The sequence below is a fragment of the Sceloporus occidentalis genome, unplaced genomic scaffold, assembly GCF_023333645.1.
Source record: "Sceloporus occidentalis isolate IW3139 unplaced genomic scaffold, rSceOcc1.0.p SCAF_161, whole genome shotgun sequence".
Taxonomy (NCBI): Eukaryota; Metazoa; Chordata; class Lepidosauria; order Squamata; family Phrynosomatidae; genus Sceloporus; species Sceloporus occidentalis.
The window spans coordinates 1,792,904-1,820,000 of NW_028317141.1; positions in this window are offsets into that span (position 1 = coordinate 1,792,904).

Genomic DNA, 27,097 nt, shown 5'->3' on the forward strand with positions numbered 1-27,097 from the left:
AGATTTGGCCTGACTTCTGCCACTCAAAGGTTCAGTTTGTATGCACTAAATATCAGAATCTGAAATAAGAGCTATTAAATATAGGAATTATCTGATCACGGTCACAATTTGGGCCATGGTAACCTCCATTCACTGTAATTAGTAGAATGTTTGATGTGTATATTACGGTGAAAGACTTTTTAAATAGAAGGTGCAACCAAACCCAGTTCAGCTCTCCTCCGTGTTGTATGGGACAAGGGTAGGATTTAATATTTAAAGAAACGTACCAAGAAATGCATTTAGAATGTCAAGAGGACAATGCAAAGGCAACATGGCATAGAAACGTCCCTCTTACCAATCTCTGAGTTCTTTTCTTTTAAGATACGTCCTCCGTCATGAGCGGAAGCAAATCCTTTCTCCAGAAGTAGTTTGGCCACGTGTATCCCTGCGCATACAGTAAATCAGATTAAAACCCGCTATCAAGAGATAACTAAGCTTGCGTGCCAAGCAGACATTGATACCAAATCAGCAAGCTGCAGATTCAGGAAACATTAAGGATTATCTCCAAAAGTGCATGCGTGTTTCATGGATTGAAATGAGAGAGCAAAATGTATCACTCAGAGAGGCACCAGTCTGAGATAATAAGAACGCCAAGAAACAAAGTTCCATATCAGAAACAGACTCAGTTTCCAGCTAGTGTTAGCCTACACACCTGAAGCTTCCACACATACATCCACAGCGTAACAGGGCACCTCTTCATGCAGCACCTCAACAATGCTAATGGAAACTTCCTGCTGATCCATCAGTTTCCGGGCTTCTGTGATGCATTCTGGGGACCACCCGCCCGGAGGGGGAGCGATGGAGACCAAGAAACACTTCATCGCCTGGGGAAAATCACAGTATTTCTGTTTGCATGGTAAGTAGCAGTATAAAAATGATATGTAAGCAGCTTCTCCAGCTCATCATGGTCCTTCCCTGTATTTCCCATAATTACACGTTCACTAAACATTAAAATGACAAGCAGTATGGAATAATTACAAAAGCCTCATGTCGGGCCACCGGTAAAATGGATCTTTCCATTCACTCTTTAGGAGATAAGCCCCAGAACAGAAGGCTTCTGGAAGCCGGACTTACGAGCGGTGAAAGCAGCTCCAGGTCTTGATGCATGTTTTGCAAGTTGTCGAGCGTCAGCGCCTCCTGATTCCCGAAGTCGATGTACAGGACATGCGCTTTTCTCGTGGCGGCATCAACGTTCTGCACCAGCACCCTGTACCACTGCTGTAATAGAAACAACGAGGGGAGACAGAGGCTTCGTGAAACACAGAGATATCCTGGATCCGCTGTGCAGAACGATCATCAATATAAAAGGACTTAAGGGATCAGAGAAGTTACGTAGAAACAAATAACTGCAGATTCAGACAATTAATGATTAAATGCGAAGATCCCAGGGTAATTCATGTGTACTTGCACAGCACCAAGGACAATGGGTGTGATGAGACCTCTGATCCAAGCACAGTAGTCATCAAGTTGTAGACAACTTTCCAAATTTTAGTGGGCATTTTTATCCAGTGAATAAAAAAAAAAAAAAAAGATTAAGCACTTATGGTTTTTTAGCTATTGTGAAGAACCATATCTGATCTTCACTGTTATTATTATTATATTTATTTATAGCAGGGAACCCCCAGCGGAAGAGCTGGCCACAGGGCAGAGTGACGCTGTTCTCTGCCCAGCACCGTTCCCTGCACCAGCAGAAGCACCGCTGACCTCTGCCCTGCACTGCTTACACCCCCATTATCTGGCTCTCCCCAGCACGAGCATCCGGGAGGGGGCGCAGGCGGCGACCCTCCCCAGCGGCTGTCACCAATTATGGGAGGAAGGGCAACCGGCATTCCTCCCCAGCGGCATGGTCCAGTGGGCAAAACGAGCCCCATCTCGGAGAGCCAGGTAGGGGTAAGTGAAACTGCTGCTGCTTTGGAGTGGGCTCTTGTTGTTTGGGTGGGGGAATGTGGAGCTGACTCGGGACAAGCCCGTAGTCATGGTAACCATGGGAGGGTTCCATCAGGTTGGGAGGGAGCCGAGTCTGGGCTGAGGGCCCAGAGGGGAAAGGAAGCCCTGGAGAAAGGTCTCCCATGCCTGCAGAGGAGACTAAAGAGGGCTGCCCACTGGAGAGGCTTCTGGGCTGGCCTCTTACCCATTGACTACGGGCCAGGCCCAGGAGCCTGGGTGAATGACATGGGGCTGCCAGGGTGCCCCAGAGGCCGCACGCCCGCTCTTCCTACGCCGCAGGAATAGAGACGTAGAGGCCCGGTCATCCCCAAGCCGATCGGTTAGGGATCTGGCTGTGTCTGCCGGACGTTTGCACAAGAGGGGAGAACCATGTCTGATCTTCACTGTTATTATTATTATTTATTTATGTGTAACCTGTTTGAATGTGGCTGCAACTCCGGCCTTCAAAGATACGATCCTGTAATCTGGCTGGGGCTCTTAATCAGCCAGCACAGCCCTGTCTGCCCAGACGGCACCCGCACTACAGGGGGGGTAACACAGGTGGGGGAAACCTATTGTATCCCTTAATCCCCTCACCTGATACGGGATGTATACCGATGGGATTTGTGAGGGGATGTGGCTGATGGGATTTGTGAGGGGATGTGGCTGATAGGATTGGGGGTTGGGTTCGGTGCACAGTGAATGAAGATTATATATAAATTCTGTGTGTTTGTAATAAAGAGAGTTCTGTTTTTAACCTCAAAGCATGAAGTCCTGTCTCATGATTGAGGGAAGTGCTGGTCTGTGACTGCTTTCTTCGGACAGCCACAGCGTGTCCGCTGACTGGGAGAGGGAAGGAGCTGGCTGGCGGATGTGTCCAGTCTGGGGCACAGGACGATCCGTCACAGCTATTAAAAACAGCACCGCCAGGCTGCCTCTGTCCCAAGGTCAGCTTCTAGTGAGTGGAGTTTGAGATATTCTGGAGATTTACAGATACCTCCCTCTTCTCTGCCACAGGTAAGGATGGTCTTGTGTGAGACTCCACTTGACAACAAGTATGAGGCCTTTCTTAAATTAGGAAAGAGTTACTTGACTGAAGCCAGCCAGGCGTTGGGCACCGCGAGTAAATAGGTTTAGTTATTATTCTAAGTGTATCTGGAGATTTCAGAGATAACATGGAGGCCCTCTGATGGTGATCATAAGCAACAAAACCAATTTCAGGTATAGTGAGAAGCCCAGTGGTGGCCAAAGGTTTTGGTCTTCACCAAGTTTGCTGCTTCAGTGTTCTTAGATATTTTTGTCAGATGTTACTATGGCATACTGAAGTAGAAGCATTTCATAAGGGTCAAAGGCTTTTATTGACAATTACATTGTTTATGCAAAGTCAATATTTGCAGAGTTGACCTTTTTTTAAAACCTCTGCCATCCGCCCTGGCATGCGGTCTGTGACAGCCCATCTCTTTATCCCTTACGGTATTTTGGCCCCATCCCTGTGGTTTTCCCAAGGATTAAAGGCTCACAGACCCTGTACACCCCTAGTGTTGGTCGGATCCCACCTTCCCCCTGCTTGGCGCCTGCCCGGGACCTAACCGCAAATTCATGGAACTGTGCGGCGGCTAGGAACCGTGACGGTGCCCCCCAACAATTGGAACAGTGTCGCTCTTTTAAGGGTACATTAAGCACGTGGTGGGCAACATTCGGTGGTGGTTACAGAGAGGGCACTCATTATTTATTACCAATTTTTAGGAACGGGGTTTACCCAGCCGCGGCTATGGAACTCTGGCCCGGCTACAGTGCGGACTGTTCCCCGATCACGTTGCTTTTTGGATCACAACATCTTTGGACCCTGAGCTCTCCATTGGCACCATTCACTCGGGATCACCCCGAAATACTGACTCTTTGTCGGGTGGGCATTGCTGGCCGTAGAACTGTATGGTGGTGCCGGGATGTCTGGTCATTGAATATACCTTTAATCGCATCATGTTTGCTGTATATATATGTGTGATATCCTCAATAAAGAGAGTTCTGTTTTACACTAAGTCTCGGCTAGTGCTTGGGGGAATATGAAGGGTTAATCCCTTGAGCAATTAAGCTTTCAGTGGCAAGGAAGATCTCCACGGCGGATCTACTCAGTCTGAGTACGGGTCTCCGACACACTGTCAATTAACTTCTGGGCCACATTCTGACTGATGGTAGTCCATTCTTGCATAATCAATGCTTGGCGTTTGTTAGAATTTGTGGGTTTTTGTGTGTCTGTCCACCTCTTGAGGATTGACTGCAAGTTCTCAATGGGATTAAATTGTGGCCATGGACCCACAATTCCGATGTTTTGTTCCCCGAGCCACTTATAGTTATCACTTTTGCCGTACGGCAAGGTGCTTCGTCATGCTGGAAAAGGCATTGTTCGTCACCAAACTGTTCTTGGAAGGTTGGGAGAAGTTTCTTTTGAAGGATGTGTTGGTACCATTCTTTATTCATGGCTGTGTTCTTAGGCAAAATTATCTTTGCTGAGAAGCAACCCCACACATGAATGGTCTCGGGATGCTTTACTGTTGGGATGAAACAGGACTGATGGTAGCGTGCAGACGCACTCACATCTGCCTTCGGCCATTCCTGAGAGAGCTCTCGACGGGTGGTGCCCTGATCCTGAATCAGCTTTAGGAGACGGTCCTGGCACTTGCTGGACTTTCTTGGGCGCCCTGACGCATTCTTCACAACAACTGAACCTCTCTCCTTGAAGTTCTTGATGATTCGACAAATGACCGCCCTGTTCTCAATCAATCAGCATCTCCAGGTGATCTCCAGCCTTGTCCACGTCAACACTCTCACCGGTGTTAGCGAGAGAATCACTGACAGGATGTCAGCTGCTCCTTTTGGGACAGGGATGAAATGCACTGGAAATGTTTTTTTTGGGGGGGGATAAAGTTCATTTTAATGGCAAAGAGGGACATTGCAATTGATTGCAATTCATCTGATCACTCTTCACACCATACACGTCTGCTCTGGAAGAGTAAGGGTTGTAGACAAGCAGCATGTCCAGCTGTCTCTCTTAATTCTAGTGCAACGGCTTTCAGAATGCGACAACCACTGGGACCTCTCTTAACACTTATTATACAATTATACCGCGCTTATTCTCCACCACAAAATATTTTTGTGTTTCTCTCAATCACATAAAAAACAAGTTTGCACACAAAAAAAAGTGATATGTGCTCTTCAATAAACAATAAACAAAAACGTTATACAGCCACATAGTAGCAGATAGAGCCTTTTCAGTAAATATAAAAAAAATATCACACAATGGCTTGATTGGGGGGCGTGGATGCGGTAAAAACATTTAAATACTTAAAGGGACCTAACACAGGCACAGATGTAATAAGGAAGTTTTATTTTACTGAGGGCCCTTCTCAGTAAGAAAATTATACACCTACCTTCAAAATTAAACGTAATACACTATGGGGTTAACATGTAAAAGATGGTTACGGCTCTAGAACATAACAAATATTTGGGGCATCCCCTTTATCGGAAATGTTGCTGAACATTAATTTGGATATTTTCAGCAGAAGACACCTAAACAAACTTGCAAAAGCAATGTTATTTTAGTATAGATGTTTACATGTTTCTATGGTTTCAACAGGAAGCCCATTTTGTGTGGATGCATTAACCCCTTCGTGACAATGGCTGTTTTAACATTTCTGCGCTGCTTGTGTTGAGCTGTAATTTTGTGGGTTCACTTTTACTGAACCCACACAAGTTATATTTTTTTTTTTTCAGGACACGAAGGGCTAGCTTTAGATGTATCACATTATTTACTATGATTAAAAAAAAAAAGTATAAAATATGGTGAAATTTTTTGAAAAAAAAGGACTTTTTCTTGAAAAATCTGTTACTCATCTATACAAACTAAAGAAAAAACCTGCTAACTAAATTTTACTATTTGCCCTGAGTTTAGAAATACCCAATGTTTTTATGGTTTTTTTTCTGCACATTATGGGGCAATAAGTAGCGTCTTGCCATTTCAAAACCATTTGTTCCAAATCTAATAATTCTGCAACCGTGTGCTATTTTGGTATCTTTGAAGCTGGCCAATGCAATTTACCCCATCAAACCATACATTTTTGAAGACTAGACACCCCAGGGTATTTAAATGATAATATTTTAACTCTTTCCATGAACTAAGTCTACAACAAGCCTTTGTGGTGGTCATTTGTGGGTTTTTTCCCCACACACATTTTACTTCAGGTATGAATTAACCGCTCCTGGTGTATGTCACTGCCACACAACACCCCAATATGTGTTCATCAACATCTCCTGATTATAGTGATACCACCCATTCATGGGCTTTCCTGGCTGTTTGGGGGCAAAAGGGCCACATCTGGGGCATGATCATTTTTCAATGATGGACTTTGACATCTGGAGATCCACTGCTCATGCCCTATTTGGTACATCTTTGATACTGGCCAATTCAATGTGTCCAATAAAACCATACATTTTTGAAAATTTTTGAATATTTTAGGCATGAATTTACAGCTCCTGGTATATGTCACTCTCACGCAACAATATGCATTCAGCAACATCTACTGAGTTCAGTTTGGGGACTAAAAGGCCACATTTGGGACGTGTGTAGACTCCCCATGCCAGTACTCTTCCCATGCGAGAATTGTTTGAAAATATAGTGCTCATTTTAGGACTTGTTTAAAAATAAATTATATATATACAGTATATACATTTTTTTTTTCCACACAGTATTTTAGGGAAATACAAACGTGGGCCGCAAATTAAATTTTATATCTTTACACTGCTGTTGTGACCAAACAATGCAAAGCAACATTGTACTCATGCTTGCCCTGCGATAGGAATGATTTAGCTTCACCTGGTTGTTTTCCTTCCAACTATATTTTTTTTTACCTGGTCTTGGGAATATCTGGCCACACAGATTTCCCCTATGACAGGGGTATATCCCTTCTTTAGGTTCTCAGGTTTTGAGTATATCTCCTGTAGTGTGGTTGTCAACTTGAACAAAGATTTCTTGATATAGGGATGTATAAAGAAATTACTTGGGTTTGAGAATTCCACAACATAGCCCTATAAACAAACAAAAAAAACATAATATTGAAGTTCAGTGGGGCATTTCTTCTACAAGTTTTAGGTTTGCTCACCACACAATATCCAAGCAAAAAACACCAAAACCTCACGAGATAGAAATAGAAAATGAAATAGAAATATATAAACTGTAACAGGCAAATGAACACCACCTGAATCTCTGTCCCTTTCCTTATGCCCGACTTTTGTAAATCGCATAAAAATATTTTCTTTTCGGTTTCCTGATGCTTTGAGAGATCACTAACAGCGGGTTCAAACTGCAGAAAGAATAGGAGAATACAACATACATTGACTACCTTCAGTCTAAAAGATGTTTCCGCATTTAGCAATAAGGCAAGATGCAATACTGAACAGTCACCAGGCTGGTGTTTTATTGAGACATTTAAAAAAAGTGTAATGACTTTAAGTGATATTTTCCAATGAAAAAGGATAAACAAAAAAGGCAAAAGCTAAAGTTAGCTAGACTCATACCGTCTACGACTGTTTGTTACAATCCATTGGACAGAACCAAGAACCCTCCCATACACCACTCTGGCTCCTCCCCCTCTCATACACCACTCTGCCTCTCTACCCGGCTCCCTGGTGTCTTGTGAACCTCCGTTGCTGACAGGAGGCAGAGTGGTGTATGGGAGGGGGGAGAGAGGCAGAGTGATGTATGGGAGGGGGGAGAGAGGAAGAGTGATGTATGGAAGGGGGAGAGAGGCAGAGTGGTGTATGGGAGGGGGGGAGAAGGCAGAGTGGTGAATGGGAGGGGGGAGGAGGCAGAGTTGTGAATGGGAGGGGAGGAGGCAGAGTTGTGAATGGGAGGGGGAGGAGGCAGAGTTGTGAATGGGAGGGGGAGGAGGCAGAGTTGTGAATGGGAGGGGGAGGAGGCAGAGTGGTGTATGGGGAGGGGGAGGAGGCAGAGTGGTGTATGGGGAGGGGGCAGAGTGATGTATGGGTGGGGGGAGGAGGCAGAGTGGTGAATTGGAGGGGGAGGAGGCAGAGTGGTGTATGGGAGGGGGAGGAGGCAGAGTGGTGTATGGGTAAGTTATAGTGGCGTATGGGGGGTTTAATGAATTTCAGGGAATGGCATATCTGGGGGAGTGGTGTATAGGGGAAGGTAGAGTGGTGTATAATGAATTTCAGAGTGGCATATCTGAGGGAGGTAGAGTGGTGAATCAGGGAGTATAATGAATTTCAGGGTGGTGCAGGGCATTTATGGGGGGGTGGAGTGGCATATCAGGGTGCACAGTGGCATATAGGGAGGTATAAGGCATATAGGGGTATAAGGCATATCGATATTAGGCATATCAGGGGGGCATAAGACATATCTGGGGGTAAAAGGTATATCAGTGGGCTCAGTTGCATATCACTGGCATATAAGGAGTATAAGGCATATCGGGGGCACAGTGGAATCTCTGGCATAAAAGAGGTATAAGGCATATCTGGGGGCAGAGTGGCAAGCTGGCAAGAGAGGCCATTGTGATAAAGAGATGAAAGTGTAAATTGTAAGTTTTTTATTACATTATTTTAAATAAAAAAAAATTGCATTTTTTTTATCCGATTAATCGAAAAAATAATCGGCCAACTAATCTATTATTAAAATAATTGCTAGTTGCAGCTCTAATGTCATGACATGCAAGGTACGTCAATTATCCCAAACGGCATGTTTTCCGTGACGTGGCTGGCACATCAATTGTCGTGAGGGGGTTAATGGAGAAAATTTGCTTCTTCCAAAACAAGGAAATTTCGAAGTGGCCACAAACTATTGTATAGTAGTTTGTTAGAATGGGTCCCGGGTGCAACTAACATCAGATGCATACAAAGTCCAAAAAATGAAATTCCGGTGCTCAGTCATAGAAGCTCCGGTGAAAGTGCTGGGGAGCAGCAGAGGTTGTCTATGCGCATCGCGCAGAAGTCTACCGGCTGCCCCCACTAGACACCAGGGAGTCTGGAGCAAGTGTGGCAAGTCCGGGGATGCATTGGTAAGTCGGGGGGGAGGGCAGAGTGGCATATAGGGAGGTGTAAGGCATATCTGGGGCAGATGTGCATAACTGGGGGGGGGCAGGTTGGCAAATAAAAGATAAAAACAAGAAATGGATTTCTTCTCAATCATAGTTTTTATTAAAGATGAAAAGAGTTTACATTTGAATTCATATTTACTAGTAAAACCATTAGGTCGTCTTACATTGTAGTGGGGGCAGCCGGCAAACGTCTACGCGTTGCGCATGGACAGCCTCCACTGCTACCAGCACCAGACTGTCATGTGACACCAGCGCTCCATCGTAGAAGCCCCAGCAGAAGTTCTGGGTAGCAGCAGAGGTTGTCTGTATATTTGTAGTGGGAGTGGGCCCTTTTATTGACTGGAGATCCATTTAACATATTTAAATACCTCAGGCATCTCTCTTGGAACAGTATAACACCCCTTGTGATGTGATTATGAAATCACTGCAGTCTTTTTTTTTTTGGTTTCTCCTTTTGACTTTTATCCCCACTGCTACTGATCAGCAAGCAGGGTGAAATATTCAGTACATTTTCTGGATGAGGAACCCAAAAACAGAAATATACACTCCTGCACTCTGCAACGGAACACACGAGATACCCATTAATGGAAACAGATCTCTGCGGGTAGCTGTGAGTCCCGGTGGACAGAAAGTAGGGCTGCAACAACTAATCGATTTTTATTGATTATAAAATGAGGCTTTTTCAGAACACATGCTCTGTAAAATACCCCTCGTTTTATAATCTGTTTCATTCAGTGACTCACAGCAGTTACTACTTACAGCCCCCCCTGCAGTCACTCTGACGATTAATTAATTTAAGGTTAACTTAAGGTGCAGTTAGAGGTAAAGGGGGGGGGGCAAACTAAGGGGAATCGAAATCCTGGGGGCAGTGAAGATTAACCCTGTATTTATTTATAAAAGCATTGTGTCTGTGCTGTGAACGAGTCTGTGAATCTATGAGGGCTCTATGGGATATCTAGGGGTTATAAGGCATATCTGGGGAGGACGGAGTGACATAACTGGGGGTATACGGCATACTGGGGTATAAGGCATATCAGGGGGCATAAGGCATATAGGGTATATAAGGCATACGTGGGCAGGGCAGAGTGCTATATCTGGGAGGCAGTGTGGCATATCTGGGGGTATGTGACATCTGGCAGCCAGTGTGGCAAGCCTGGGCTCAGATGTGCATATCGGGGGAGGGGGGGGGTCAGGAAATGAAAACAAGAAATGCATTTTGATCAAAGTTTTTTTTTTAACATCCAGTTATTTTAAATAAATGAAAAATGTACATTTATTTTTTTATATGATTAATCGAAAAAATAATCGGCCAACTAATCGATTATGAAAATAATCGTTGGTTGCAGCCCTAACAGAAAGGGATACGCCAAACAGCCGAGGTCAGAACACAGAAGTTCCGACAGGAAAGCGGATGTGCGGCAGTTTCCCGATGTAAACGGCACGCGGCTCCTTGCCACGCACGGACCTTTCCCCAACAGCGATCAGAGAAGGGAATGGTTGAATAAGTCCTACGGTCGTAAAATGTTTCATGGGGCCATCTTGAGGAAATGACTGAAAAGGACTTGAAAATAATTGTAGCCAATAATCTTTACAACACACACAAAAAAAAAAATTGTGTCAATGATAAGACCCCATGTTGTATATACAGTGCGGGTTTGGCCACCTGTTTAAAAAAAAAACAAAAAAACATGCAGAGGCGGGCTACAAAGTTAGGAAGAATGGAACACCCTCGTTATGAAGAAAGACTAGAAGCAAATTTGTTCACATTATTAAATAAAATAATAAGAAGAAAGCTGTCCTAGGGGAGACAGGTCATACAAGTCACGTCAAGGATGGTGCTTGTGCCTTCTTCTGGATCAACAGTTAGGCTGAACTTAATTGGAGTGCAGGAAGATAATATTTTCAGTATTTAGTGGGGTAAGCAGTTTATATGCAGTTTAAATAGTCAACGGGCCACTGATGACCCACATGAGATCTTGTCACTTCCACAAAAACAAGAATTCATCATACGTTGCTAGTACTTACAGGATGAAAGTCTGCCCTCACTGGATGGCTTCCATAATCTCTTCCTACGCAAAAAAATGAGGAAAAAACTATTAAGGCACAAAAAAAAAAGTTTGTAAGTCTATCAACACAACCCTGCCCAGCTGCAAGCTGTCTTAAATCACATTGAGAGACAAGGACAGTATCAATCCAGAGTGGGTGAAATTCAGGAACCAGACCCTATGACCTGATTTAAAATAAACACGCAAGGAAAGCCCCCTCATTCTTATCAGCCTTTGTGAGATACGTGTTAAGTGGTAAAACTCTCAAGTTCATTGGCCTGAGGTTGAGATGAAGACCCAAACTTCTGGATTTACCCTGGATAATGCCGATAGCCTCGAATATCCTCTGCGCATGCTAGGCCTGAGAGGTGTCATTTTAATGACTTGACAGAACGCGCCTGCCAAAGCTTTGAAAGCTGGAAATTATCCAATTACAGAGGCTGTGATGCGGCGGACATGGATTGCGTCGTCCATTATTATTTACGTCACAGACGCGATATCTGTACCTCCCTTTGGTTGAAGCATTCCTCTAACTGCGGCATACATCACAATATCAATTTATTCTATTGGTTAAGAAGTGCATTACCTCTACCACCAGGTAGCACTAGAGCAGGGGCGTCCAACCGTCCAACCTGCGGCCCTCCAGCTGCTGCAGGACTACATCTCCCATAATGCTCTTTCAGCTAAGGACCTGGCAGAGGAGTATGGGAGATGTAGGCCTGCAGCAGCTGGAGGGCCGCAGGTTGGACACCCCTGCACTAGAGAATGAGTGAGTGATGTGTACATCTGTTGTTTATCTAAGACCATGGATAATGGCTGCCTACATGAAAAGCCATGTGGGCTAAGCCATGGGATATCAGCATACCTGGGAACTTCTTGGCTCCGGCTATCCGGAGCCTTCCCTTGCGGGACTCGGCCAGGACTGCACACTGACATCAGTGGGCGTACCCGCCGACGGCAGCGGGAAAACCCCCCCATTTCAAGGAAAAAATGGGCGGGGAGCGGTGCGTGTCAAGACCCCGCCCCGCCGACCCAGAGGATTTGGGTCTTGACCCGGAGAACCGGAGGAGCAGCGCTCAGTTCCCAGGTATGGATATCAGGAGCTCCAGGAAGAAGGGGGAGAAGCCGGAGACAAAGGAGGAGAAGGAAGCCATGCTGGCAGAAGCTACGGGAGCTGTGAAAGTTTGCCGGAGAAAAAGCATGGAAAACTAGGAAGCTGCTCTTCCATCTTGGGCTAGTTAAGTGCCAAGAAGCTAGGACTAGTTTAGTGTCTAGTGTTGTAACAGAAATTAAAAAACTACTGAAAGATTCCCTTAAAGTCTTGTATATGGACCTGCAATCAAGACCCATTTTGGACACTGAACATCAAAGGAGTCATTTGCCATAGCTGAGCAGGTGGACACTTGGGAAGTTGGGATAATCGGCAACGATCACTATATCGTAACTACCGTATTTATCGGCGCATACCGCGCACCCCTGCCTGGACCGGAAGAGAGGTTATACGCCGATAAATTCGGTAATCTAGCAAGTATGACTCTTTTGCTAGCAAATGGAACGCATGCCTCAGGAGACTCAAACCAAGAGTCATCGTTCTTGGCGATGGCGCCAGCGGCACACAAACCCCTCCTTGCCTTTTGTATCACGAGCTCTCCCAAAACCTGCAGCAGGAGACATAACGATCGGGTGCAACGGATGGGTTTCCACGGATGAGTGGCCAACTCCTTTCGGGTTCCCGACATCCCACTCAGACTTCTGCATCATCCTGAGAACAAGAAATGAACAGGGTTTGAGGCACTAAACAAAACACGAAGTGACAGGTTGCTATACTAGATTAGCCCCTTCAGTCCCCTATGGACGTAGCGGTACGTCCAAAAAACGCATCCCAAGAAACCCCTATGGACGTAGTGGTACGTCCTGCCCTTCTTGCAGCGGCAGGGACACATCCCTGCCGCTGCACGGGAGATCAGGCTGTCTGTTTGACAGCCTGGACTCCCCCCTGACAGCAGAAGCCGGCATCGCCAGCTTTCTGCTGTCCGATCTGATGTGGGGAGAAACCATGTTTCTCACCCTCCTCCCATGCTGAAAAACGAAACTGAGAAAAAAAACCCCGTCATTTTTAGAGAAAAAAACAAAACAAAACACTAAAATAATAAAATAAATAATAATTAAAAAAAAAAAACCAATAAAGTGAGCTAAGTGATGTCATTGTGAATTCATGTCATTGTGACATCACTGCCATTAATAACATGTTCAAGAGCTCCCTAAGAGGACCTCTAACCTTTTTTTTTTATTAAATTAAAAAGAATTATAATAATAAAAAAAAAACGACACCTTACATCCCATTGCCCTAAGATAACATCTATAACCCTCCCGCCCCCGTTCACAACCCCCACACCTGTGAAAAATAATAAAAATTCTACGAATAATGTACACCTTATAGTATGTCCCCTATAAGTGCTGGGAAAGTATGGAAAATCTATAGAAATTCGGTATTTCTGAAATCAGGACACCTGAATTGATAAACTTGGGAGGGGATTTTCCATCAGAGGGAAAATTTGTGAAAAAAAAAAAAATAAAAAATAGGTGTTTTCTAATTTTCGCTAGTTTTTTACTAAATTTCTCATTCTAAATTGTCAGCTAATCATCCAACTATGGTATTAAAAGGTCTCTCTAGATACTTTGCTCTATGTCAGGGATGTCCAAGTTTTTCTGCAGTGGGCCGCACTCATTTTTCACTGAAAATATGGCCTTTTTAGCTTTATAATGCATATTAATACAGCGTTATTCTATCAATACTGAATGACTTAAACCGTAACAGAGTCCACAAAGCATTTAAACCAAGTTCAGCCACATAAAATGGCACAAGGCTGGACCACACTGTGGGCACACGCCGGATTTAAGATGGAGCACACTGTGGGCACACGCCGGATTTAAGATGGAGCACACTGTGGGCACACGGCGGATTTAAGATGGAGCACACTGTGGGCACTACCTCCCCCCCGCCCCTTCTCACTGTCCTCCCTCACTGCCCCTTATCACTGCCTTCCACCCCCTGCCCCTTATCACTGCCTTCCCCCCCTGTCCCTTATCACTGCCTTCCCCCCCTGCCCCTTATCACTGCCTTCCCCCCCTGCCCCTTATCACTGCCTTCCCCCCCTTGCCCCTTATCACTATCTACCCCCCCCGCCCCTTATCACTATCTACCCCCCCGCCCCTTATCACTATCTACCCCCCCGCCCCTTATCACTATCTACCCCCCCCCGCCCCTTATCACTATCTACCCCCCCACCCCTTATCACTATCTACCCCCCCCCGCCCCTTATCACTATCTACCCCCCCGCCCCTTATCACTATCTACCCCCCCCGCCCCTTATCACTCTCTACCCCCTATCCTTACTTACCTGGTTGCCGGGGTCCCGCAGTGGGAGCAGGAGGCGTCCGTCTTCCCGCTCTGCACAGCTGAAACGCCGGCACCGCAACAGAGTCACGGAGAGTGAGGGCCGCCGAGCGGTTGCTGAAAACTTCACAAGCGACCGCTCGGCGGCTCTGCCCGGGACTTAAATTAAAACATCGGGGGTTTTTTTGGTTAAGTTTATTTAACATCCTCCATGTTAAATAAAGTTAAAAAAAACTTTATTTAACATAGAGGATGTTAAATAAACGTAACCAAAAAAAAAATAGATGTTTTAATTTAAGTCCCGGGCAGGCGTCCCTGTTGCCAGGACGCCCTGTGCAGCCGCACAGGTCGCACACCCCTAAGGCCGGCCCTGACCCCATATATGCCACTCTGCCTTCCTGATATTCCTTTTAACCCCCTATATGCCACTCTGCCTCCTAAGTATTATTATTATTATTAGTTTGTTTGTTTTTAAATACTAACGTTTTTGCTGGCTTGTTTCCCCTGGAGACGGCTCTCCTCCCACACGCTCTTCCGCTCGTCACGAGGAACTCTTCCACTAAGGTACTGGGGCCTGTGGTGCCTGCACGCCGTGGGCGCCCCGGCCTATGTCATGAAATTACGTCATGTGGGGCTTCTTGAAGGATTGACAAAAATTTCTTAGCAATTACTGGTTGTCATCACCGTGGCAACCAGCAGAATGTACCTGCCCTATTAATTCCCTTGCAGCACCCAAACAATTATTCTAAATTTATCGGCCCTGCTTTATCTTTCCAAAATCACAACTATGGTGGACACACAAAAAATTCATTACAATAAAACTTTACTGCAACTGTTTTTTCCTCCAAATCTCCCGATTCTAAAAGAATATAGTATATAATATCATGTAACAATAACACCCCCCCCCCCCTCTGTAGGACAGGAAGAACCCAGTGATATTAAAAGCAACGGGCAGCTGCCAACCCCCCCTGAACACCACTATAGTATCTACTACTGACCCGGATGTGAAAGGGGAATTTAAACACTTACTCTACTGCCGGGGGACTTCACACTCACAGGGAGCTGTGTTCTGTACTGAGGATGGTAGATTAATGGATCCGCCTCCCATCAGAAGTGGTAGAGGCTAAGACAGTAAGGGAGTTTAATCATGTATGGGAAAGGCGTACAAACCTCCTCAGATTCCTTTCACACAAACTGCACATCAATCACTGTCTTCAATGAGCAGAGAAATAACCTGTCAGGCTGGTGGAAGCGAGGAGAGGAACCCAGTACGCAGGCTACCTTCCAGGAGATGAGGGAAGGTTTAGATGATAAGGCAAATCAGAGACGGTCCAAAGGTCAGGGTTGGAGAGATCAGCGAAGTCCGAAAGACGAGCCAAAATTCAGCGTTGGAGAGATCAGGACAAACGAAGTACAAAGCCAAGGGTCAAACCAGAAATCACGAAATCGGGAGCGCAAACTAAACAGCTCTGTCAGGGAAAATAACTGAGCACTGAATGAAACTCAGTGCCAGTTTTTAAATCCTCCACTAGATGTCGCCCCTCCTCCTTGCGTGGTGCCGTTGACGTGCAGGAAACTAGAAAAGGCAGGAGGGGGCGGGGGGCGCGCGCGCCTAACACAGTCAGAAGGAGCTGGTTCCAGGAAGATGGAGGATGCGGCGTGGGAGACAGTACCTGCTATCGGCGGGTACTCGGGTGACCCTGACATAACCCCCCATTTCATAAATATACAGTGTATATCACAGCCAACAACTGCCAATCCCAGCAACCTCAGCCAGAAACGCAACCTACCCCACACTATACCCAGTGTACCCCCCCCGCAACCTACCCCACACTATACCCAGTGTACCCCCCGCAACCTACCCCACACTATACCCAGTGTACCCCCCCGCAACTTACCCTACACTATACCCAGTGTACCGCCCTGCAACTTAGCCCACACTATACCCAGTGTACCCCCCGCAACCTACCCCACACTATACCCAGTGTACCCCCCCGCAGCCTACCCCACACTATACCCAGTGTACCCCCCGCAACTTACCCCACATTATACCCAGTGGACCCCCCCCCCCGCAACCTACCCCACACTATACCCTGTGCCAGGGGCGTACCTAGAGTATTTGGCACCTGGGGCGGATCCTGTATGTGGCACCCCCCACACACACACACACTTTAAAACTGCATAGCTTCTACCGTTATATACCGGCGCAGACACTGAAGGTGATACAGCATAACACTTACTGTTATCACTATATACTGAGGCAGACATTGACGGTTGTACAGCATAACACCTACCACTATATACTGAGGCAGACAATGACGGTGGTACAACATAACACCTATCACTATATACTGAGGCACACATTGACGGTGGTACAGCGTAATCCCTATCACTATACATTGAGCCAGACATTGACAATAGTGCAGCATAACTCCTATCACTATATACTAAGCCAAACATTGATGTGGTGTAGGCCTACCACTTCATTAGTAGTAGGGATGCACCGAAACGAATTCTGGACTGAAACCGAAAATGCAGTATTTACCTGGCCCAAACCGAATATGACCCCCCACACACACCATAAAAAAAAATCTAACACTTTTATTTAAAGTAAGTAACACACCAAAATAGGACAAAACAATTAAATGACAATATTAATATTATATATATATATATAGTGACAAAAGGTGTGGTATAGTGATAGATGGCAGATATATTAGACCAGCCTTGGTCAATAGTAGCCTACTTTAACCCCTTCGTGACAAAGGCTGATTTTACTTTTTGTACCCTTCGTGACAATGGCCGTTTTAACATTTCTGCGCTGCTCGTGTTTAGCTGTAATTTTCTTCTTTCCCGTTTACTGAACCCACACACTTTATATATTGTTTTTTTTCAGGACAAGAAGGGCTTTCTTTAGATGACATTGTTTTGATTGTATCATATTATTTAGTATTAAAAAAAGTATAAAATAAGGTGAAAAATTTAGAAAAAAAATGACTATCTAACTTTTAGTTGAAAAATCTTTTACTCATCTATAAAAGGAAATGAAAAAACCTGCTAAATAGATTCTACTATTTGTCCTGAGTTTAGAAATACCCAATGTTTTTATGTTTTTTTGCTTTTTTCTACACATTATGGGGCAAAAAGTACAGGTAGCGTTTTGCTATTTCAAAGCCATTTTTCCAAATCTGGTAATTCTTCCCCCCATGTGCCATTTCGGGTATCTTTGAAGCCGGCCAATGGAATTTACCCCATCAAGTCATATATTTTTGAAAACTAGACAGCCCAGGGTATTCCAAATGCTAGTATTTTAACCCTTTTCAAGCACTAATTCTACCATCAACCTTTGTCAAACTTTATGGTAGTATTTTTTTTTGCATTTGTTTTTTCACACACATTTTACTTTAGGTATGAATAAACAGGTTCTGGTATATGTCACTATCATAAAACACCCCAATATGTGTTTAGCAACATCTCCTGAGTACAGCGATACCTCACATGAATGATTTTGCCTGGCTGTTTGGGGGCAAAGGGGCCACATTTGGGGCATGCGCATTTTTCAATGTTGAACTTTGGCATTTGGGGATCCACTGCTCATGCCCTATTTGGTACATCTTTGAGCCGGGCCATTTCAGTGTGCCCAATAAAGCCATATATTTTTGAAAACTAGACACCCCAGGGTATTTCAAATGCTAGTATTTTAACTCTTTCCATGCACCATATCTACCACCAGCTTTGTCAAACTTTGTGGTAGTCATTTTTTTGCATTTGTTTTTCCACACACATTTTACTTTAGGTATGAATTAAAAGGTTCTGGTATTTGTCACTATCACAAAACACCCCAATATGTGTTTAGCAACATCTCCTGAGTACAGCGATACCTCACATGAATGATTTTGCCTGGCTGTTTGGGGGCAAAAGGGCCACATTTGGGACATGCGCATTTTTCAATGTTGAACTTTGGCATTTGGGGATCCACTGCCCATGCCCTATTTGGTACATCTTTGAGCCGGGCCATTTCAGTGTGGCCAATAAAGCCATATATTTTTGAAAACTAGAAACCCCAGGGTATTTTAAATGCTGGTATTTTAACTCTTTGCATGCACACATTTTACCACCAGAATTTTTTCAAAGTTTGCAGTAGTATTTTTTTGTGTGTATTTTTCCCCCACACACCTACTTTATGTATGAATTTACAGCTCCTGGTTTATGCCGCTGTCACATGACACCCCAATATGTGTTCAGCAACATCTCCTGAGCGCAGTGATACCCCACATGCATGGGTTTGTCATTTTTTGGGGGAACTAAAAGGCCACATTTGGTACGTGTGCATTTTTCTAATTGGAAATTAGATGTGTGGCCATCCTTCCCCCCCTGTTATTTGGGACATTGTTGAACCCGGCCAATTCAATTTACCCCATCAAATCATACATTTTTTTAAAGTAGACACCCCATGGGCATTTAATATGCCAGTATTTTAACTCTTTCCATGCGAGAATTTTTTTAAGCTAATGTGCTAATTTTAGGACTTGCTCACATATAAGACTATATTCAACCATGCAAGTCAATGGAGCCCAGCTTTCTAATCATTATGTCATAAGTAAAATATTCAAAAAATAAAAAAATATAGAAAAAAAATAGGTGCTAACATTTAAAAATAATTATGCAGTGATGTCACCAGAGGAACCATTCAATACCAGCAAAATGTAACAAAAAAAAAAAAAAAAAGCCCCAAAAAAGAATAAAATAACTAAAATAAAAATTAAAGTTTATTAGTTTGAGCAAGTGCTAAAATTAGCGCTTTATCTTCTCAAAAATCTCGACATGGAATTAGCTTTCAAATAAAAGCATTTCAAATACCCAAGGGGTGTCTGATTTAATTAAAAAATGAATGGTTTGATGGGGTAAATTGGAGTGGCGGGGCTCAAAGATAGGGCATAAACGGAGAAAAAAAAAAAAGCGCACTTCCCAAATGTGGCACATTTAATCCCAAAGAATCCGACAAACCCATGCATGTGGGGTACCACTGAACTTGGCAGATGTTGCTGAACACATATTGTTGTTGTTTGATAGTGACGCATAACAGGAGCTATGAATTCATTCCTGAAGTACAATTTGTGTAAAAAAAAAAATACTACCACAAACTTTGGCAAAAGCATTTGAAATACATTGGGGTGTCTTGTTTTTAAAAATATACGGTTTGATGGCGTAAATTGAATTATCCAGCTTCAAAGATGTTCCAAAGAGGAGATGGAGGCAGAATGGGGAAATGCTAAAAGTCTGTGTTGAAAACCTGAATTACGCATTTCCCAAAAGTAGCCTTTTACCACCCAAACAATCTGACAAACCCATGCATGTGGGGTATCACCATACTCGGGAGATGTTGCTGAACACATATTGGGGTGTTTGACAGTGACATATACCAGGACCTGTATATTTATAACTAAATTACAATTTGTGAGAAAAGATAATTACTACTACAAAGTTTGACAGAGTGTGGTTGTATAATTAGTGCACGGAAAGGGTTAAAATACCAGCATTTGAAATACCCTGGGGACTCTAGTTTTCAAAAATATATAATTTGATGGGGTAAATTGAGTTAACCGGCTTCAAAGATGTTCCAAAGAGGAGATGGAGGCAGAATGACCAGATTTGGAAAAAAAAGGTTTGGAAATCATAAAACGCTACTTGTATTTATTGCCCTATAACAAAAAAACATAAAAATATTGGGTATTTCTAAACTCAGGACTAATAGTAGAATCTATTTAGCTAGTTGTTTTACTTCCTTTTGTAGTTGAGTAAAAGATTTTTCAAATAAAAGTCATAAAAGGTGTTTTTTTTTCTCAAAATTTCACCATGTTTTTTATTAGTATTTTTTATAGTAAATAAGTCGATATGATCTGAAGAAAGCCCATCCTGTCCTGAAAAAAACAATATATAAAGTGTGTGGGTACACTTAATGGGTGAGGAGAAAATTACAGCTGAACACAAGCACCGCAAGTGTTAAAACAGCCGTGGTCCCACAGGGTACAAAAAGAAAAAAAATAAGGACCCCGGTCCTTAACGGGTTAAATTATTTTAAATAAACAAAAAAAATTTCATTTTCTGTATCCGATTAATCGAAAAAACCCATAATCGGCCAACTAATCGATTATGAAAAAAATAATGAGTTGCAGCCCTAGTAAAGCTCTCTCTTGTACACTGATCTGCCGAACCTCACTTCCAGCTCACCTATCACACCTTAATCATACCTCTTTCCAATCACACACCACTCCTACAACCCCCAGCCAGCACATCTAATACCCACTACACATCACTCCTATGACACCCAGCCACCACACATCACACCTCACTGCTATCACACCCAGCCTCCACACATCACACCTTACTCCTATCACCCCTCAATCTAATCATACCTCATTCCAATCACACACCACTCTTACAACCCCCAGCCAGCACATCTAATGCCCATTACACCCACCCACCACACATCACAACCCACTCCTACCACACCTAGCCACCACACATCCCAACTCACCTCTATCACACGTCATAACTCACTCCTATCACACCAAGCCACCACACATCCCAACTCACCCCTGTCACACCAAGCCACTACACATCCCAATTCACTCCTATCACACATCTTAACTCACTCCTATCAAACCAAGCCACCACACATCCCAACTCACCCGTCACACCTAGCCACTACACATTCCAACTCACTCCTATCACACATGATAACTCACTCCTATCACACCAAGCCATCACACATCCCAACTCACTCCTATCACACACAGGCATCAAGTATCAGGCCCATCATACCGAGCTATTAAACATTACACATCACTCCCAGACAGCTTCTTTCCTCCTCCTCCTTCTTACCTTGAGCAGAGCTAGAAACTCCAGAAGATGCAAAACGGGACGAGCGGTAGCAGGCCAGGAACGGAAAGGAAGGGGCGTGTCAAGACAGAGACACTCGGGGGAGGGGCTGGAAGAATGAGAGAGGTGGTTGATGGCAAGATAGTCCCCTCCCCCCCTGTCTCTCTATTGGTGCTGGCTGCTGCAGGGGAAGCTCCGCCATTTTGAGTAAGCTTGTTGACAGTTTCCCGCTTTCCCGTCACAAAAGCAGTGACGCAACATGAGCAGGGTTAGTTCCGCGGCCACAGATACACACTAACATATCCAAGGAAACATGTTCACTCACTAACATACCCAGACACAAACATACACACTAACATAGCCAAGGGAACATGTTCACTCACTAACATACACACTAACATATCCAAGGAAACATGTTCACTCACTAACATACCCAGACACAAACATACACACTAACATATCCAAGGAAACATGTTCACTCACTAACATACACACTAACATATCCAAGGAAACATGTTCACTCACTAACATACCCAGACACAAACATACACACTAACATATCCAAGGAAACATGTTCACTCACTAACATATCCAAGGAAACATGTTCACTCACTAACATACACAGATACACACTAACGTATCCAAGGAAACATGTTCACTCACTAACATACCCAGACAGAAACACTAATATATCCAAGTAAACATGTTCACTCACTAACATACCCAGACACAAACACTAACATACACACTAACATATCCAAGGAAACATGTTCACTCACTAACATACCCAGACACAAACATACACACTAACATATCCAAGGAAACATGTTCACTCACTAACATATCCAAGGAAACATGTTCACTCACTAACATACACAGATACACACTAACGTATCCAAGGAAACATGTTCACTCACTAACATACCCAGACAGAAACACTAATATATCCAAGTAAACATGTTCACTCACTAACATACCCAGACACAAACACTAACATACACACTAACATATCCAAGGAAACATGTTCACTCACTAACATACCCAGACACAAACATTAACATGCACAGATACACATGTTCATGAAAATACCAGCATACAATTACATACTCAGATACATACATAGTAGATACCAAAAGACACTCTGACATATCCACACACTTATACTAATATATCCAACACACCCAGACAAACATGCTAACATAGCCACTCTGACACTTACATAGCCACCCAGACATTACATAGCCACTCTGACACTTATATAGCCACCCAGACATTACATAGCCACACTTACAGAACCAGATACGCACTAACTTATTACCACTTATTCACACTCCATCAACTAAAGCGCTTCACTCACTGCGAAGCCTCAGCATGACGATATGTGACCCGCTAGGCCCCGCCTCCCTAAGAAAATGAAAGAGGTAAGTCTACCGGATCCGCCAACCACTTTGGGACGGCGTAGTGCCGCCCGGGGGTCCCGTGGACAGGCCGGTCTTGCTTCTGGAGCACCGCCTGTTACATAGAGAATAAAGATCTTCCCAACCGGCTCTGCTTACTTGGGAGTAGGCGGATTCGCCTGGCGCGGAGGAGGCGCCCCCCAGGCTGAGGGCGCACTAGACCAGAGCCTACCTTGCCTGTAAGTAGCGCAGGCCCTGTGTCCGGCTTACTTTTTAGGTATACATCCTAGACACCATAAAGTAAAACAGAATAATGATGGAGGAAGTAAGCATGTCTTTAACTGTGTGAGATTTTTTTATATTAAGATGAGCTGATGCACCGAAATGAAAATTCTGGACTGAACCCGAAACATCAGGAGTCACTTGGCCGAAATATTACACTCTGCGACCAACGCGCAGGTAAGCAGCCCAGCCCCTGCGGATGATTATTTTCTGCCTTTTTTTTGTATTTCAGCATTTTGCCGATAATGCCCTTTTTGGGCGATATATTTCAGCCACCGATATATCGGTGCATCCCTAGAGTGAATGGTGCTGTCACCCAATTATGTAACACTATACTATTGTACTTCATCTGACCTATACATGGCCATTTTTCCAGTGTTCTGTCGTAGAAAACATTTAATAATTTTACATTAGCTTCAGCTCATTGGATAATAAACATAATGTTGAAGCTCCCAGGAGAGCTGCTGCTTAATGGCATGGTTACCAGGAATTCTCTGATCGCCGCAACTGACCACTTACAATATGGAGAACACAGCATCCACATACCAATTATATATATATATATATATATATATATATATACATATATATTTATTTATGCACATTATACACACACACATATATATATATATATATATATATATATATATTTCCGAGAGTCAGGTAGCTTGCTTGATGCTGTCACGATCCGTAAGTGAGCTGGTAAGCGAAAGGTTCCTAATCGCAAAAACACCAATCCACACAGGACAAAAATCCAGACGAGGTACAATAGGGCACGAGCAGAGGCAGCGTCAAAAACAAGCAAGGGTCAAAGGCAGGCAGCAAAATAGATAATGGTCGGTAAGCGAGAATAGGGTCTGGTACACAAAGGGTCAAAACACAGAGAACGCTTCAGTATAGGAAATAAACTTCAACTGATACTTCAGCAAAGGATACTGGGACTGAAGCGTCTAAATACGTTCAAATTTGGCGCCAAAATGACGTCAGTATTTGAAACGTGTTGCTATGGCAACGGTGGAGCGTGTCCTACGTTTCACTTGATTCTGCCGGCAGCTAGAGAGAGACGCGTCTCCCTGGCAACGGAGCGAGCGCCCCCTCCCTCCTGTTAACCTCCGGCTGCAGCTGCGTGGGAGTGTAGCTGGAGAGGCCCTGCTTGCTGCTGTGTCAGTAAGCCGGGAAGGAGCGGAGACATCAGCGTGGGAACGATGGCGGGGGTGAGTACTTGATTTATGACAGTACCCCCTCCCGAACGGTAACCTCCGGGAACCGATAGGACCAGGTTTAGAGGGGTAACTCCTGTGAAACCGACGAACCAAGACAGGTGAGTGAACTAAAGAGGCCGGTTCCCAGGAACGGTCAGCAGGACCGTAACCCTCCCAATCCACTAAATAATACAAACGGCCTCCCCTAAGACGGGAATCCAAAATGTCTTGAACGATATATTCAGGATAACCTTCAACAATGATAGGAGGAGGAGGTAAGGAAGACCGTGTGGCCAGTCTATTGGTAGTAACTGGTTTAAGCAGAGAGGTGTGGAAAACCGGATGGATTTTGACAGATGGCGGTAACGCAAGTCGATAAGTGACTGGGTTAATACGGTGAGTGATGGTATATGGACCAATAAATCGGGGTCCCAACTTTAAAGAGGGTATGGCTAGTTTCATATTTCGAGTAGATAACCATACTTTATCCCCGGGTTGATAGTCAGGGCCATTACGTCTATGTTTATCCGCTTGACCCTTATGTCGTTGTTGAGCAATTGTCAGATTTTGTTTTGCCATGCGTAATGCTTTATGTATTATTCGTAGTCTTTTCGCCGCTTCGGGCACCATCACTGGGGTTATGGATATAGGTAAGTCAGGAGGATGGTAACCGTATAGCAGAAAGAACGGGGTTTCTTGTGTTGATGAGTTCTTAATATTGTTGTGTGCAAATTCTGCCATAGGTAGCAAAGATGACCAGTCCGATTGGAGGTAAGATGTGAAACAACGAATATATTGTTCTAGACTTTGATTTATTCGCTCCGTCTGACCATTAGTTTGAGGGTGATAACCAGAAGATAGGGCTGGTTCAATCTTCAACCCTTTACAAAAAGACCTCCAGAATTTTGAAGTGAACTGAGAACCCCGGTCAGTCAGTATTTGAAGAGGAACTCCATGTAAGCGAACAGTTTCTTTTATGAACATGTCAGCTGTCTCAGTTGCTGATGGGAGGTGTTTCAGTGGTATGAAATGCGCCATTTTGGTCAGTCTGTCTACAACAACCATGATGGTATTATATTCGTTAGATAAGGGTAATTCCACTATAAAGTCCATTGATACGGAGGACCATGGCGATTGGGGAGTGGGAATAATTTGTAACAATCCCGGAGGGCATTGGTGTGAGGTCTTGTTCCTTGCGCAAACTTGGCATGAGTTCACATAGTCTTTTGCATTCATTGCCATGTTAGGCCACCAGAAGCGACGGCGAAGCAAACTGAGCGTTCCTGAGATCCCTGGATGCCCTGCCAACGGAGCGTCATGGCAGATGCGGAGAGCGTCGGTCACAAAAGGTGGAGGTATTATCAATTTATTTTGATGATAAAAGAGTCCTCCTCTCCTCTGCAACGGCTGGACTGTAGGACGATGAACTCTGAATTTGAAGTAGTCCCTCAGGGAGCTAATAAAATCTTTCTTGGTGACCAAAAAATGTCTCGGGGGAATTATTGGTTGGGTGGTGTTGGGGTCCACCTGTTCATTGACATATTGGCGAGATAAAGCGTCAGCCTTGCCATTTTTACTTCCTGGTCTGTAAGTTATGTGAAAATTAAATCTTGTAAAAAAAAGAGACCAGCGCGCCTGACGAGGTCGTAGTCTCTTGGCTCGTTGAAGATACTCCAGATTGCGGTGGTCGGTAAAGATAACAAACGGATGTCGAGACCCCTCGAGATGATGTCTCCATTCCTCTAGTGCACACTTTATTGATAGCAATTCACGATCGCCTATGTCATAATTCTTTTCCGCCGGTGAGAGTTTGCGAGAGAAAAATGCTATAGGGTGAAGTAGATTTTTAGGTCCTTGTCTTTGAGAAAGGATAGCCCCCACCGCTACTGTAGAAGCGTCTACCTCCACAATGAAAGGCAGATCAGCATTGGGATGTACCAGTATAGGAGCAGAGGTAAATCTTTGTTTAAGCATTGCGAAAGCCTCCTCGGCCTTTGTGCTCCACAAAAACTTGGTATTTTTGGATGTGAGGGTTGTGAGAGGAAGGACGACTCTGGAAAAATTATGAATGAAACGCCTATAGAAATTAGCAAATCCAAGGAATCGTTGCACATCTTTACGTGATTGAGGCTGTGGCCACTGTTCAATGGCCTTAACTTTATTTTTGTCCATTTCGATGCCTTTGGATGAAATGTGAAATCCCAAGAAGTCTATATTATTCGTTTCAAACTTGCATTTTTCTATTTTGGCGAACAAACGGTGGGCACGAAGACGTGAAAGAACCTGGTGGACATGGCTGCGGTGCTCTTGGAGGGTAGCGGAAAAGATCAATATATCATCTAGATAGACGACCATGAACGTATCTAATAAATCCCGGAAAATATCGTTGACAAGGTTTTGAAAGGTAGCTGGAGCATTACATAGTCCATAGGGCATTACTAAATATTCGAAGTGTCCATAACGAGTGCGAAATGCAGTCTTCCACTCATGACCGTCTTTAATACGAACAAGGTTATATGCTCCTCGTAGGTCTAGTTTGGTGAATATAGCGGCTTGTTTTAAACGTTCGAATAATTCCGGGATGAGAGGAAGAGGGTATCGATTTTTTATGGTTATAGCGTTTAGTTCTCTGTAGTCCACACAGGGCCGTAAACCCCCATCCTTCTTTCCTACAAAGAATATCCCTGCCCCGGCTGGCGAGGTGGATGGACGAATAAAACCCTTGGCTAGGTGTTCGTCGAGGTACTCTCGTAGTACTTTCAGTTCTGATTCTGACAAGGGATATATACGGCCGTAAGGAATTTTAGATCCAGGTATGAGA